Here is a 13,485-nt window from a genome sequence, read left to right as displayed (position 1 = left end):
TCCCCAGCCTCCGATCAGCATTCAGGATTCAAGATCGATCACTGACGACATCAAGGACACTTTATCCGCCGCCATTTCGGAGCTGCGGCTGGATTTTCGCGCCTTAAGCGAGCGAGTCCTGAGAGTGGAGACCGTGACTGAGCGCCATGACACCGCCATTCACTCAGTCACTGATTGCCTTGACTCCCACACGCTGCAGATGCGTGACATGCAGCGACACTTAGAGGACCTCGACAACAGGGGTCAGAGGCATAATCTCCGTGTCAGAGGCCTTCCAGAGGCCATTGAGGGGGAACAGGTTTCTCAAGAAGTAGTGAGTCTCTTCAATGGCCTTCTTCACCGACCCCCGCAAACTCTCATCCAAATGGAGAGAAAGGAAGGGAGATGGATCCCCCACGGGACATAATCTGCTGCATAGTAGATTACAAATTAAAAGAGGAGATCCTAAAACAAGCCAGGGGCAGTCAGCAGATTATACACGCGGGTGCTCATATCCAAATCTACCAAGACCTATCTGGAATTACCCTACAACATAGAAGAGACCTGCGGACACTCCTGAACGTCCTTAGGGAGAAACGCATTCTCTACAAATGGAAGTTCCCCTTCTGTCTCTCGGCTTCCACTAACGGCCACACAGCGCTCCTCAAAGTACCAGAGAATCTGCCTCATTTTTGCGCCACACTTGGAATTCCCATGGTACCAGTGCCTAATTGGTATGCCGCTTTCCGCATGGTTCCAGCGCACCTTGACCAGCAGAGAGAAGAACCTATGGAAGCTCAAAATTCTAGACACCGCAGAAGACGCTCACCCTCCACCCACAGGACCCAGACCAACTACCGGAGCGGTCCTGGAGCTGACAACATCATCACCTCCCCACGGTCCAGGAGGATGCGCAGGGACCGCTAACATCTGAGCGAAGGGATTTTTTCCTCCCTTTAACAGTTTTATTTTGTTTAGTTCTGTTCAGTGCCTTATCTGACTTCCCTTTGTTTTAAGTTCCAATTTCTGACTTACATACGGCGCTCAAGATGTGAGTAATCTAAAGACTGTGTTTTGTCTTTTCAACCACCTCCTTATGTGCGTGATGGGTCACGAGATCTACACTGGGCACCTCTAGACACGGTCATGCCCACCTGTCCATTTGTAGAACTGCAGTCAGTGCGCCCCCCCATCTACCACCTATGACTCTCTGGCTATAACCTTGGGGCACAGTAACAAACCACTCCTGACCTGGCACTACATTTCCCACAAGTCTGAGTGACTTTAGACTCCGCCTGATGACACTTACTGAGTCTCTTAAACCGCGCCTCCTGCTGCGGATACTCACAGATTTCTCGACTGCGCAAACTCCAGCAATGCACTTCCACCCTAAGGGACATGAACTGCCTCTCTCCTCACAACAACGCTGCTTTCTTTCAGCCGACCTCAGAACTCCTACTCCGACTTCCCGTCATGCCTCAGGCTCCGGACGCATCATCCTAAAAGGAACCGACCGGCAGTTACGCCGCAACGGACGCCTACTTACCTCGTCTTCCAGCGGTTCACGGACTCACATCTGCACTATTCCGGTACTGTCCCAGCCGTCAAGACGCGATCCTAAGTATGAGTTTTATCTTTTGGTTTTCCTTTTTTTTTTTTTTTCTCTGCATTTTTCCTTTTCAGCACAGCGGACTGCTGACTCCACAGCTGACCTGTACCAGTTGCATTTCTTAGTTGCTTGTTGTATCATACTCGTTGCTAGAGGTTAGTTATACTGTTATGTCATTTAAGGTATACACTGATATCCAATGGTAGCCTCCCCAAGGCTAGACAAATCTCCCTGCTATGTATTATTAGTGTTGCGGATTTCAATTTTTGGCCGATACCGCAGCCCCCACCCCACGGAACCTGAGGTTGGCGTGGGGGGTGGGGAGTGGTTGGTTTGATGCCCTCTCCCTTAGATGGGGAATCTGGGCGATACTTGGGCTTCCCCGCTGAAAACCTACACAATACCCATAGCTAGGGTCACTTCTCAATGCCTCACTGCTACCGGCGCATCGCCTTGTTAATGCCCTTGCCCGTTGGGCCGGTAACACACCCACTATGGGTGATCCATTGGTAATACCTCCCACTTTCACACTACAAACTATCCTGTGGTAGCAGCTCACATCCCGTTCGTTGAACGTTACCCTTACTTAGTCCCTCACTGCCAGGGTTTTGGTCAACCCCCACACGGACTCGGTTAGGGGTGTAGTCCCCCCGTTGGGACTCTCTCACTGCCCGTGTTTCGTTCCACACTGATTACTACCCCCGAGGTTGCTGGACACGTAATTCCACACCTCTTCGGATACTATCCGGGTACGCACACACCTGACTCACGTACATCTACGGCCTTCCGGATTACACCCCCCATTCCTTACTACCCCCCTCTTACCCCCCTCCACCAATGGTGGGCACACAAGACACCAACCTTCCTATGGACACAACTACACAGCAGCTACACTCACTCAAATTATACTCTATAAACATTCGGGGCCTTAACGTACCTGAAAAGCGATCCAAGCTCCTCCACTCTCTACAACAAGCCAAAACTCATATTGCTCTCATACAGGAGACCCACTTTCGGTCGGATTCTATCCCTAAACTTAAAAATCACTACTTCCCCACAGCCTTTCGCTCCTCCAACTCGGAAGCTAAATCGAAAGGTGTTACCATACTCATTTCTAAAAATTACCCACTCCAAGTATCGGAAGTACAAACAGACCACATGGGACGTTTTCTCTTTATCAAAGGCACCTTGAACCAACTACCCCTCACCATTGCCAATATTTACGCTCCTAATACTGGCCAGGTCACCTTCTTCCGTAATACCTTTCAGCAACTCGCCAGCTTCCAATCAGGAACCCTTATCGTGGGCGGCGACTAACGGTTCCCTATCCCCCTCCATTGACACTTCAAATGGGACCTCTTCCCTTTCTTACAGGGCCCTGAAATCGATCAAACAACAATTTCATAATCTACTACTCCATGACACGTGGCGCACGTTACACCCCAAAGAAAAAGATTTTACTTTCTTCTCCACGCCACACAATAAGTACTCAAGACTTGACCACTTCTTTCTTTCCCAGTCAGACCTCTCACACCTTGCCAAAGCAACCATTGACCCGGCCACCCTCTCGGACCACAACCCCATCTCCATGACCTTACGACTGAACTCACCCACCAGAAAAACACGTATCTGGCGTCTGGACAGTTCCTTATTGACCGCTGAGATACACGTTCAGAGACTGACCACTTGCCTCTCCAACTTTTTTCGGGATAACTCAACCCAAGACGTGGCTCCCACAGTCACATGAGCAGCCCACAAATGTGTCGTTCGTGCCGTAACAAACTCAAGAACTCTCGCTTGGCGGAGTTAACGGCTCGCATTCGTACACTAGAGCAGACACACAAGGCCTCCCTCGCCATTTCTACACTAGCAGAACTCTCTCAAGCTAGGGAAGAACTCTTAGAAGCACTGACTGCAGCGGTTAAACGCAAATACACCCTGTCACAAAAACTGTATTATGAATTCGGCAACAAAGCCGGTAAACTATTGGCGAGGGCTCTCCAAACCAAAAAAGCCTCTCACACCATTCATAAGCTTATTAATCCCAAAGGAGAGGCAGTAGTCACCAATGAAGGCATCTCTGCACAATTCGTACAATATTTCACCAAGCTATATAACCTCCCGACTACCCAAAGTACTGACGCAGCGGTTAACCGTAGGAAGACCCTAACTGATTTTTTAGCACAATTCGGCCCCACTCCACTCGCCCCAGAGGATTCACAGACACTAGACCTCCCAATAACGTCGGACGAAATCCTCCTTGCCCTCAACCACATGAAGACAGGCAAAAGCCCGGGCCCGGACGGCCTTACAACAGCCTATTACAAATCGTTTCCGAACATCCTCCTACCACATCTAACCAAAGCACTTAATAACCTTACAACAGCCTCGGTAGCTCACAGAGATCTATTAGAAGCTCACATCACCCTCATCCCAAAACAGGGCAAAGACCCCACATTAGTCCCCAACTATCGCCCCATATCGCTCCTCAATGTCGATTTAAAATTGTACGCAAAAGTTTTGGCCAATCGTATCATCCCCTTCATTCCATCTCTGGTTTCCCTGGACCAGGTTGGTTTTGTCCCGGGCCGCGAGGCCAGGGACAACACCACGAAGGCCCTCAACATTCACCATTGGCTTACCAAAACTGCCACACAAGGCTTTTTTCTCTCACTGGATGCAAAGAAGGCGTTCGACCGGGTCGCTTGGGACTACATGGAAGCTACTTTGCAAGCGGCAGGCTTACCACCGTGATGCTACAAATGATTTTAGCCCTATATGCTTCCCCGACCGCTAGGCTCCGGATTACCGGTGGCTTGTTGGATGCCTTCTCTGTATCCAATGGGACGCGACAGGGGTGCCCCCTATCACCCAGTATTTTCATTATGACAATAGAACCCCTTCTCCGTAAACTGAGAAACAATCCCGCTATCAAGGGAATTGACATCCAACGAAAGCAGTATAAGCTAGCAGCTTACGCTGATGACATCCTACTTTTTCTGACAGACTCTATCACGACCATCCCTAACCTTCTGGCGGACTTTACCCTTTTCAAAACTTTATCCAATCTTCAAATTAATTTTGAGAAATCCAAAGCCCTCAATATCACTTTACCAACGGAGACGGTGAACCTGTGTCGTAGTAATTTTCCGTTCGTCTGGGAGAAATACGAAATACCATACCTTTGGATCAAAATCACAACCCACCTAAGAGACCTTTACGCCAAAAATGTTCTCCCCCTACTCCGTTCCATTCAAGGCGATCTACAGAAATGGAATCTAGGTTCCTTTTCTTGGCTGGGCAGAGTCGCAATATTAAAAATGAATATCCTACCCAGACTCCTCTACCTCCTTCAAGCCATTCCGATTATGTTACCTGCATCCTTCTTTGCCTCCTATAAACTTCTTTGCCGGACATTTGTGTGGGCCTCCAAAAATCCGCATATTGGCTGGGACAGACTAGTTCTCCCTAAAAGACTGGGGGGTCTGGGTCTCCCAGATCTCCAAAAATATTACTGGGCCTGCCACCTGACCAGACTGGTGGATTGGCATATACATCGTCCCTCCAAGGACTGGATTGCCCTAGAAGCATCGTTCGCAAGCCTTCCCTTAGCCAATACGCCGTGGATGACCCGCACCAATGTTCCCAAGGGATTCACTGCTCACCCTCTCATCGGTACTACATTCTCACTTTTCAAAAGAGCATGCAAACTGTTAGCCTTCACACCCTCACCAGGCCCCATGACCCCTCTGGACAACAACCCAGACTTTCCCCCGGGACTTATCCTAAAAGCCCCTACCCTTGAGACCCATTCCGCTCCAGCTAGAGCACAAAACTTCTTCCAAAATGGGACTCTCCTCTCTTTCCCTACGCTAGTAACTACAATGCCTAACCACGACATACCCTTTTACAAATACTTACAACTGAGACATTTCCTCCAACTGCCTAACCAATCCTCACACTGGCACAGGGATCTCACGCCGTTCGAATTTCTTTGCACCTCTACAGAACCTCAAGGCCATCTAATTTCCTCAAATTATGCCCTTCTGTTTTCAGGTCACAAGATCAAGGATGACACACTTACACAACAATGGGAAAAGGACCTATCCCTAGATCTCACCCCTACAGACTGGGATCACATATTTACTCTAATGCACAAGGGTTCCATTAATGTCACGACGCAGGAAAATAGATACAAAATTTTTCAAAATGGTATCGGACCCCCGAAAAATCCACCACTTTCACCCCTCTGTTCCTTCTACCTGCTGGAGGTGTAATAACACTAGAGGTACCCTGCTCCACATCTGGTGGGAATGCACCCTTATCCAACCCTTGTGGTCGGAAATCCACCGACTAATCTCCCAAATGACCACATATACTCCGGACTTCTCCCCCGCCTGTTATTTACTACACCGCTTACAAGGGTCCCCCACTTCCTTCCAAAAAACCCTAACTATTCACCTGATCAACGCAGCCAACCTATGTATCCCTGCACGGTGGAGAAATCCCTCCCCCCCCCCACAGTTCAGGACTGGATTCGCAGGGTAGACCGAATAGCGGAGATGGAGCAACTCATCTCCCAAGCCGCTGATACCCCTACCAAATTTCAGGCCACCTGGGCTTGTTGGACTCATTATAGAAACTCACAAACACACCCGACCTTGACCCAGCCATCTCCTCATACTCCCTGAGGAGTTTACGCGACATGCTCACTTGTGTCCCCCCCCTCTCAAAAGCACACCTGCCCCCCCTATTCCCCTTTGCCTCTTCCTCCCCCCCCCCACCAGCGATACTGACCTGACATATCCATGAAGCCTAGTGATTGCCGCATCCTTACATATCGCACATGCCTTCCCTCAATATCAGTTTCATATAGGTTTCCCCCGAGCGACTGACTCACCCTCGGTCCGCCCTACACTTCAGACGATCCCACTTCCTCTCAAAAGCTCTAAACTTCAGTTGCCATGCCGTTATATTTAAACGCTACCTACGCCTTGTCCTGTATCCCGTTCTCGTTCATAGCTAAGATCCCGTCGGGGGGTTAACGGAAACGGGATTGCTCATAACACGGTATGGCCCTGCTCCGCAAACCACACCCGACCTTTCTGAGCTTGCACCCATAGTTGAAGGTGGGGATATTTACTTTGTTATTCTGTTGGGTCACATGAATGATCACACGTTCTTTTATTTGTTCTTGTTCCTAATATACTGATCTATATGTGAATATTGACCATGTGATGTCTGTTTATCTACGATGTATGTCAAACCTGCAAAACTTCAATAAAACAAGGGAAGGGGAACACTGAGGTGCTGAGCCTATAGCTGAACTGAAATTACAATTATGTATGTTACATCAATTGTTTTCATTGTTGCCACAAGCAATGTACCTTTTCATAATGTCATTTTAAGAATCATTACCTTTACAAACACTGACACTGCATTATGCTAATTGCTTTGTGTTCAGAGAAATTGATTAATATTTGCATCCACTATTTACCAAAGCAGTATAGGGTGCTGTGTGCAGCTCGGCCTGTCAGTCTGTAGATGACAGGGATAATGGTTTGGATAAAGACAACGCTATATTGCATTATTCTGATTGAAGTCCTCTTCTACATATTTGCTGATGGCTATGAGTATTCCTATGAAGAGGATAACTTTGTGAGTAGGAAACCAACTTTATAATTACTTTATCATTTGATACATACAGTGTTTACATTGTTATTGTGTATCCACAGCCAAAAGTTTTTTTCCAGTCTTGGAATTTATTGGGTTTGTTATTTGTATCCCCACTGGGGAGCTTGGTGTAGCCATTTGGGCTGCCAAACCAGTAAATGGAACAGGCTTCATGCTCTCTGGCATTTCCAAGGTACGAACCTACGGTTGTCTAACTTTGCTTAAATTCTAACTCTACCAATTACCCCCCCCCAAACCTTAATCCCTCGCAACCTCATTGGAGCAACCCACAATTCGTTGGGGCATAATGTGGCCCTGTTCTCTAAAGCATTCTGAGTTGAGGGTGATTGGAAGACATGTTCCCAGGGGGCAGTTCATTGACCCCCTGGGATCACAGGAAGTGGATTACATGACACTGAGCATCATTACACCTAGAAAATGGAGATTTCAGGCGACAGTGCCAGACATAGGGTGAGTATTTCACCCTGGAGCTGGGTTGTAACATTTTAAGCCCTGATGAAGGGAGCCTATTGGAAACCCAAAGCGTGTTGGCTTTTTAATGGACACTGTGAAGGATACATTATTTATGAATGCCACCACTTTTTGGTGCTCTCCTTGCTCTGGTTCTAATAGCTTTTTATTATTGCTGTCTGTGTTCTTACTAGGGGAGATTCACTTTATCTACTTCTCCCTCCTGGTGACCAGTAACACCTGGGCAGAAAGTGGTGGGAAACCCAGTTGTCCCCAAATCAGGCTGTGAGGCAAAATCTTCCAACACACTTGTTCCGGAATCAAGTATGCAGATTAGGAGTTCTTTTTTTTTTTTTGATCAATAGATGTTATTGAAGTTTTAAGGCACATTAATAAACATATATACATGCGGTTTTGTATTTAACATATTATCGGTTAGCAACAGGAATGGAATGCAGAAGCATCAACCGCTTTTAAAGAACAAATACAGTATATGTAGCCTGTATCATTCAAAAGTTCCATACATGTATGCAAAAATTATAATATTATAAGATCATGTTGATAACTAAAGCAATAGCATGGGAAAGTGAGGGCTTACATATATTTTCTTTTAATATACTTAGTTCTTCACTTTATAATGGTAATCCTCTACTAGCTTTAGACTCCTCTATTGCAACCTTTAATCAATATACCTACCCTACATTTCACCCTATATTTCACCTGATTTATAAGGTATGGCAGCTCACTAAAACAATATTGGATATTTTGGGGCATACTGGATTTACACCGTTATGGTCAAACAGAGCGTTTCCTGAAATTTGCAGTCTGGAAGGATTTTCCAGATGGGAACGAGCGGGAATTACTACTCTGCTGCAACTGTATTCCGATGCAGTGCTGAAAACCTATTAGCAGCTCTGCATAGACTACAGTTTAGATCATAGATGTTTTTTTCAACATCTACAATTAAGACATGCTTTGAAGACCCAAGGTCTTTTTTCCATTCAGTCCCTATTTTGGATAGTGTTGTCCAAGCAAACTATACCAAAAGACTTATCTCTAAAGTTTATACTTTGTTTTTAGTTTATAATTTCCAATTCCATGTAGACAATATTGGGAGATGGACGTTGATGTGGCCATAGGGGATATATATGGGGACCAAATAATGAAAAACGTACAGCTGGTTTTGATATCTCCGACCCATAGAGTGACCCAACTCTTTATTCTATACAGGGCTTATCCTTCCCCGGAGATGCTGTATAGGGTAGGTAGGAAAGAAAACTCTGAATGTGTAAGATGTGCTAAATCTCCTGGCTCTTTTATATATCTGTTCCAGGGAATGCCCAAAACTACATCGGTATTGGCAGGATGTGATAGATGTGATAAATTCTGTATATTATACTATGCTGATTCCAGATCCTGTCTTATGTCTCCTTGGGTATATAAATTCCAATAATTTTGAATATGATGAGGCAGGGGCCATTATAAGAATTCTGTTTTTTGCCCCACAAGTTAATAGCCTCTCGATGGGTTTCTCCCAATCCTCCTACCCTCGGGGACTGGGTCCGGGAAATGGACAAATGCGTATTGTTTGAGAAATATACTTATGCTCAATGTAATGCTTCTCTAAAGTTTGAAAAAAATATGGAATAAATGGATAGATCCCCCATGTTCCAATCTAAGCTAAGGTAGGTTAATTGGCTTCTGTCCAAAATTGGCCCAAGTATATGAATGTGAGTTGGGGACCTTGGATTGTGGGCTCCTTGAGGGTAGGGACCGATGTGAGTGTGCGATGTATATGTGGAGCACTGTGTAATTTGATGGCGCTATATGGGTACCTTAAATAAATAGGGATAATTGTAGACGCACCCACACTCACTCAGGTTTAACTGGATGGACTGGCGTCTTTATTCAACCTTACTAACTATGTAATAAGAAGGAGAGAAAGTCTGCATCTGTATTGCTTTTTCCTCCTTCCCTGGACAGGCTGGCCTTTTATAGGAAAATTTCTCTATATTAAACATACAGTTAAAGTGGTTGTAAAGGCACAAGTTTTTTTACCTTCATGCATTTAATGCATGACTCTTTGTTTAAATTTATGTTTTGTTCTTTTTTTTATATTTGTTATAAAAATGTTAAAATAAATCTGATTAACAAAAAAAAAAAAAAAAACGCAATACCATGATAACTAAGGCAGAACTATTATCAGGTTATGGAAATACACAATATTACCAAAAGTATTAGGACGCCTGCCTTTACACGCACATGAACTTTAATGGCATCTCAGTCTTCATCCGTAGGGTTCAATATTGAGTTGGTCCACCCTTTGTTGCTATAACAGCTTTAACTCTTCTGGGAAGGCTGTCCACAAGGTGTAGGAGTGTGTTTATGGGAATGTTTGACCATTCTTCCAAAAAGGGCATTGGTGAGGTCAGGCATTGATGTTGGACAGAAGACCTGGCTCACAGTCTCCACACTAATTCATCCCAAAGGTGTTCTATCAGGTTTCAGGTTGAGGTCAGGACTCTTTGCAGGCCAGTCAAGTTATTCCACCCCAAACTCGCTCATCCATGTATTTATGGACTTTGCTTTGTGCACTGGTCCAAATCCTTTGGTGTGGGGGGGGAGGGGATTATGGTGTGGGGTTGTTTTTTCGGGGGTTGGACTTGTCCCCTTAGTTCCAGTGAAAGGAACTCTTAAGCCTTCAGCATACCAAGACATTTTGGACAATTTCAGTTAGGGATGGCCCCTTCCTGTTTCAACATGACTGCTCACCAGTGCACAAAGCAAGGTCCATAAAGACATGGAAGAGCGAGTTTGGGGTGGAGGAACTTGACTGGCCTGCACAGAATCCTGACTTCAACACGATATAACATCTTTGGGATGAATTAGAGCGAGACTGCGAGCCGGACCTTCTTGTTCAACATCAGTGCCTGATCTCACAAATATGCTTCTGGAAGAATGGTCAAAAAATCCCATAGACACACTCCTAAACCTTGTGGACAGCCTTCCCAGAAGAGTTGAACCTGTTATAGCTGCAAAGGGTGGGCCAACTCAATATTGAACCCTACGGACTAAGACTGGGATGCCATTAAAGTTCATGTTCAAGTTCTCCTCTCACCTGATTATTATATTTTTTTAAAATATTTAGTATACGGCACCAGTGCTGGAGGGAATACTTGTTCTGGTAGGTTTATCTGAGGATATTAATCCTTGTATGGGCTGGGTTGAACCTTTTTTTGTTTTTTTGGTCATTGGATAGATAAAAGAGATGGGTAGTAAAATTAAGGTGATATCCTGGAATGTTAGAAGTTTAGGAGATGGGGGGGGGGGAAGACAGGCAGTTTTTGAAGCTTAAGGCCCCATACACCCTGATGGGCAGGTGCTATCTATGTAAATTTAAGTTGTCTGAAGCTGTAGTTTAGCGCAGACTGATTATGGTAAATTTCCTGGTTTCTGTACCAGTTCAGCTGGGTTGTGTCAATTTCCACTTGGCCGTGGGTGTCGCTGTGGAAAGTGTTGGAAATGCAACAGGCTGGATGTATTGGGTACCCGTTTTACTTAGAAATAACTCGGTGGGAGTGGTTCACTCGCCCTGCATTCTGGGTGAGGGTACTTAAGGTACAGGTGCCAATTGGTCGGGGTTCGTTGTTCCCGACCTGAAGGCCATCCTGGCCCAGGGTGTGCCGTGGCACCTCTGCTGTCTCAGGGCCGGCTGGCCCGAGGCTTTGTTACTACAGAAGTAGGCCCTGGAGTTCTGGGGCCTGCTGATCCAGAGGTTGGTCCTGCGCTGTCTTGTCTGCGGGGAGAAGCCGATCAATTGGAGGAGACCAGGGGAGGACTTCTCTAGATGAGTCTAAATGGCACTAAATTGGAAACATGAATGCACTAAATGGATAATTAAAAAAATTAAGTAATAAAAAAATAGCAAAGAGAATGTCCATAAATAGTAATAGATGTGAATAAACTCCCAATCTGAATGAGAAAAAAATCTTGCAAAGAGTGGATGGATATAATTGTGAAAAGAACCGCCACTGGGTGTAGGGGAGGCTTACCGGATCATTTGAACATGCTAGAGCGTACGCTCTGTGTGTCAAACAGGCTTGTGTAAAGTTGAGTGGACTCAATGTCCTCAGGCAGGTGTACGCAAATGACAGTCAAATGGAATCACAGGAAATGTGGTACAACAGGCAGGCCGGAACTCAGATATCCACAGGCATGAAGAAAATGTCAAAGAGGAAAGCAAAAGAAGACCATAGCGTAATTCCATAAAATGAGGATGGATTTAATATGATAAAATGATGACACTCACATGAATATAGGTGAAAAACAGCACTGATATAAAATCAATATAGGCAGCAGTGGGGACCGTCCCAACGCGTTTCGTCTCCACAGGACATTGTCAGACGATGGTAGAGGCAGAGACTGTATTCAAGCATTGCACCCGGCTGCCAGGTCAGTAAGAGAGGCCTATCCAGTGATTGCTATATCCAGTTGGGGAGACCGTTAGTCCTCTGGATAAGTAGAAATACCCTGACTCGCAATTTAAGGTATCTGAATCTCTCTTAATCCTCCATCCCTATTCTTTTGGCTTCAAAGAATAAAAGAATTGCAACAAAAGAACCTAAGTGTTTGGTGCAGACATCATTTAATACTCTTTTTTCCTCCTCATCATTGTGACCCCTGTGACGGACATGAGGTAACGGTAAGCCCAATCTAAACCAGCAGCTCCTTCGGGGTTAAGTGCTACAACACTATCAGATTTTCTGCTGATTTTTTTCTTCAGATTTACCAAAAACATGTAGTGCAAGGGCCTGCCTGATTGCATACAAATTGAAACTCCTTAGGTTTGACCTCATATTATATGGTTTTGGTAAATCTGAAGACAAAAATCAGCAGAAAATCTGAAAATGTGTATGGCGCTTTAGAGTTTTACAAACCTGAAATAGTGTTTTTGCAGGAAACCCATTTGGAGCGAGAGGATTCAGTACTTGCTGGTATATCTAGATTTCCTTATCAATTTCATTCCACCTACTTCACATATGCCCTTGGAGTTAGTGTGCTAGTCGCTCGTTCTGTATGGTTCTCATGTAAACAGAGCTTCATAGACCCTGAAGGTCGATATATTATGTTATTATGTACATTAAATGATAAAAACTCTTTATTGGTGAATGTGTGTATCCCCCCTCTCTATAGAGAGGACGTGTTGAAAACTGTGTTTAAAATTATGATGCAATAGCCAGTTTTACCAATTTTAGTGATGTGAGAATTTAATTATAGCTTGAATGAGGAGGAGGATAGATTTAGCACTTCAAAGCTTAAGGGGAGGGCGAATAAAACAAGATGCGCTAGACAAAATCAGGAGATAGGCTTGGTGGATGTATGGAGACTTAGATTTCCAGCTGCGAGAGAATACTCATTTTGTTCAAGTACCTATGGGTCATTATCAAGAATAGATCTGTCCCTGGGAAATGACTATTTTCTGCCATGGTTGGATTAATTTCAGTATGGCTCTAGAGGCCTTTCAGATCATTCACCTCTAGTATTGACTATGGAGATGGGGGGGGGGCAACTTTTGCTTCACCCATGGAAAGTTAACCCTCAGTGGCTGTCTTTAATGCAGGAGGGGAACCCAACAGAATCATTACTATTAGAATTTTTTTTTTTTAAATAAGGGCACTGCTTCCCCGTTGGTGGCCTGGGACTCCATAAAGGCTTATTTACAGGGTTTGATAATTAAAGAAATCTCAAAAATT

The sequence above is a fragment of the Aquarana catesbeiana genome, linkage group LG04, assembly GCF_042186555.1.
Source record: "Aquarana catesbeiana isolate 2022-GZ linkage group LG04, ASM4218655v1, whole genome shotgun sequence".
In the NCBI taxonomy this organism is placed as follows: domain Eukaryota; kingdom Metazoa; phylum Chordata; class Amphibia; order Anura; family Ranidae; genus Aquarana; species Aquarana catesbeiana.
The sequence above is the reverse complement of the archived record's forward strand: the minus strand, read 5'-3'. Positions refer to the sequence as shown.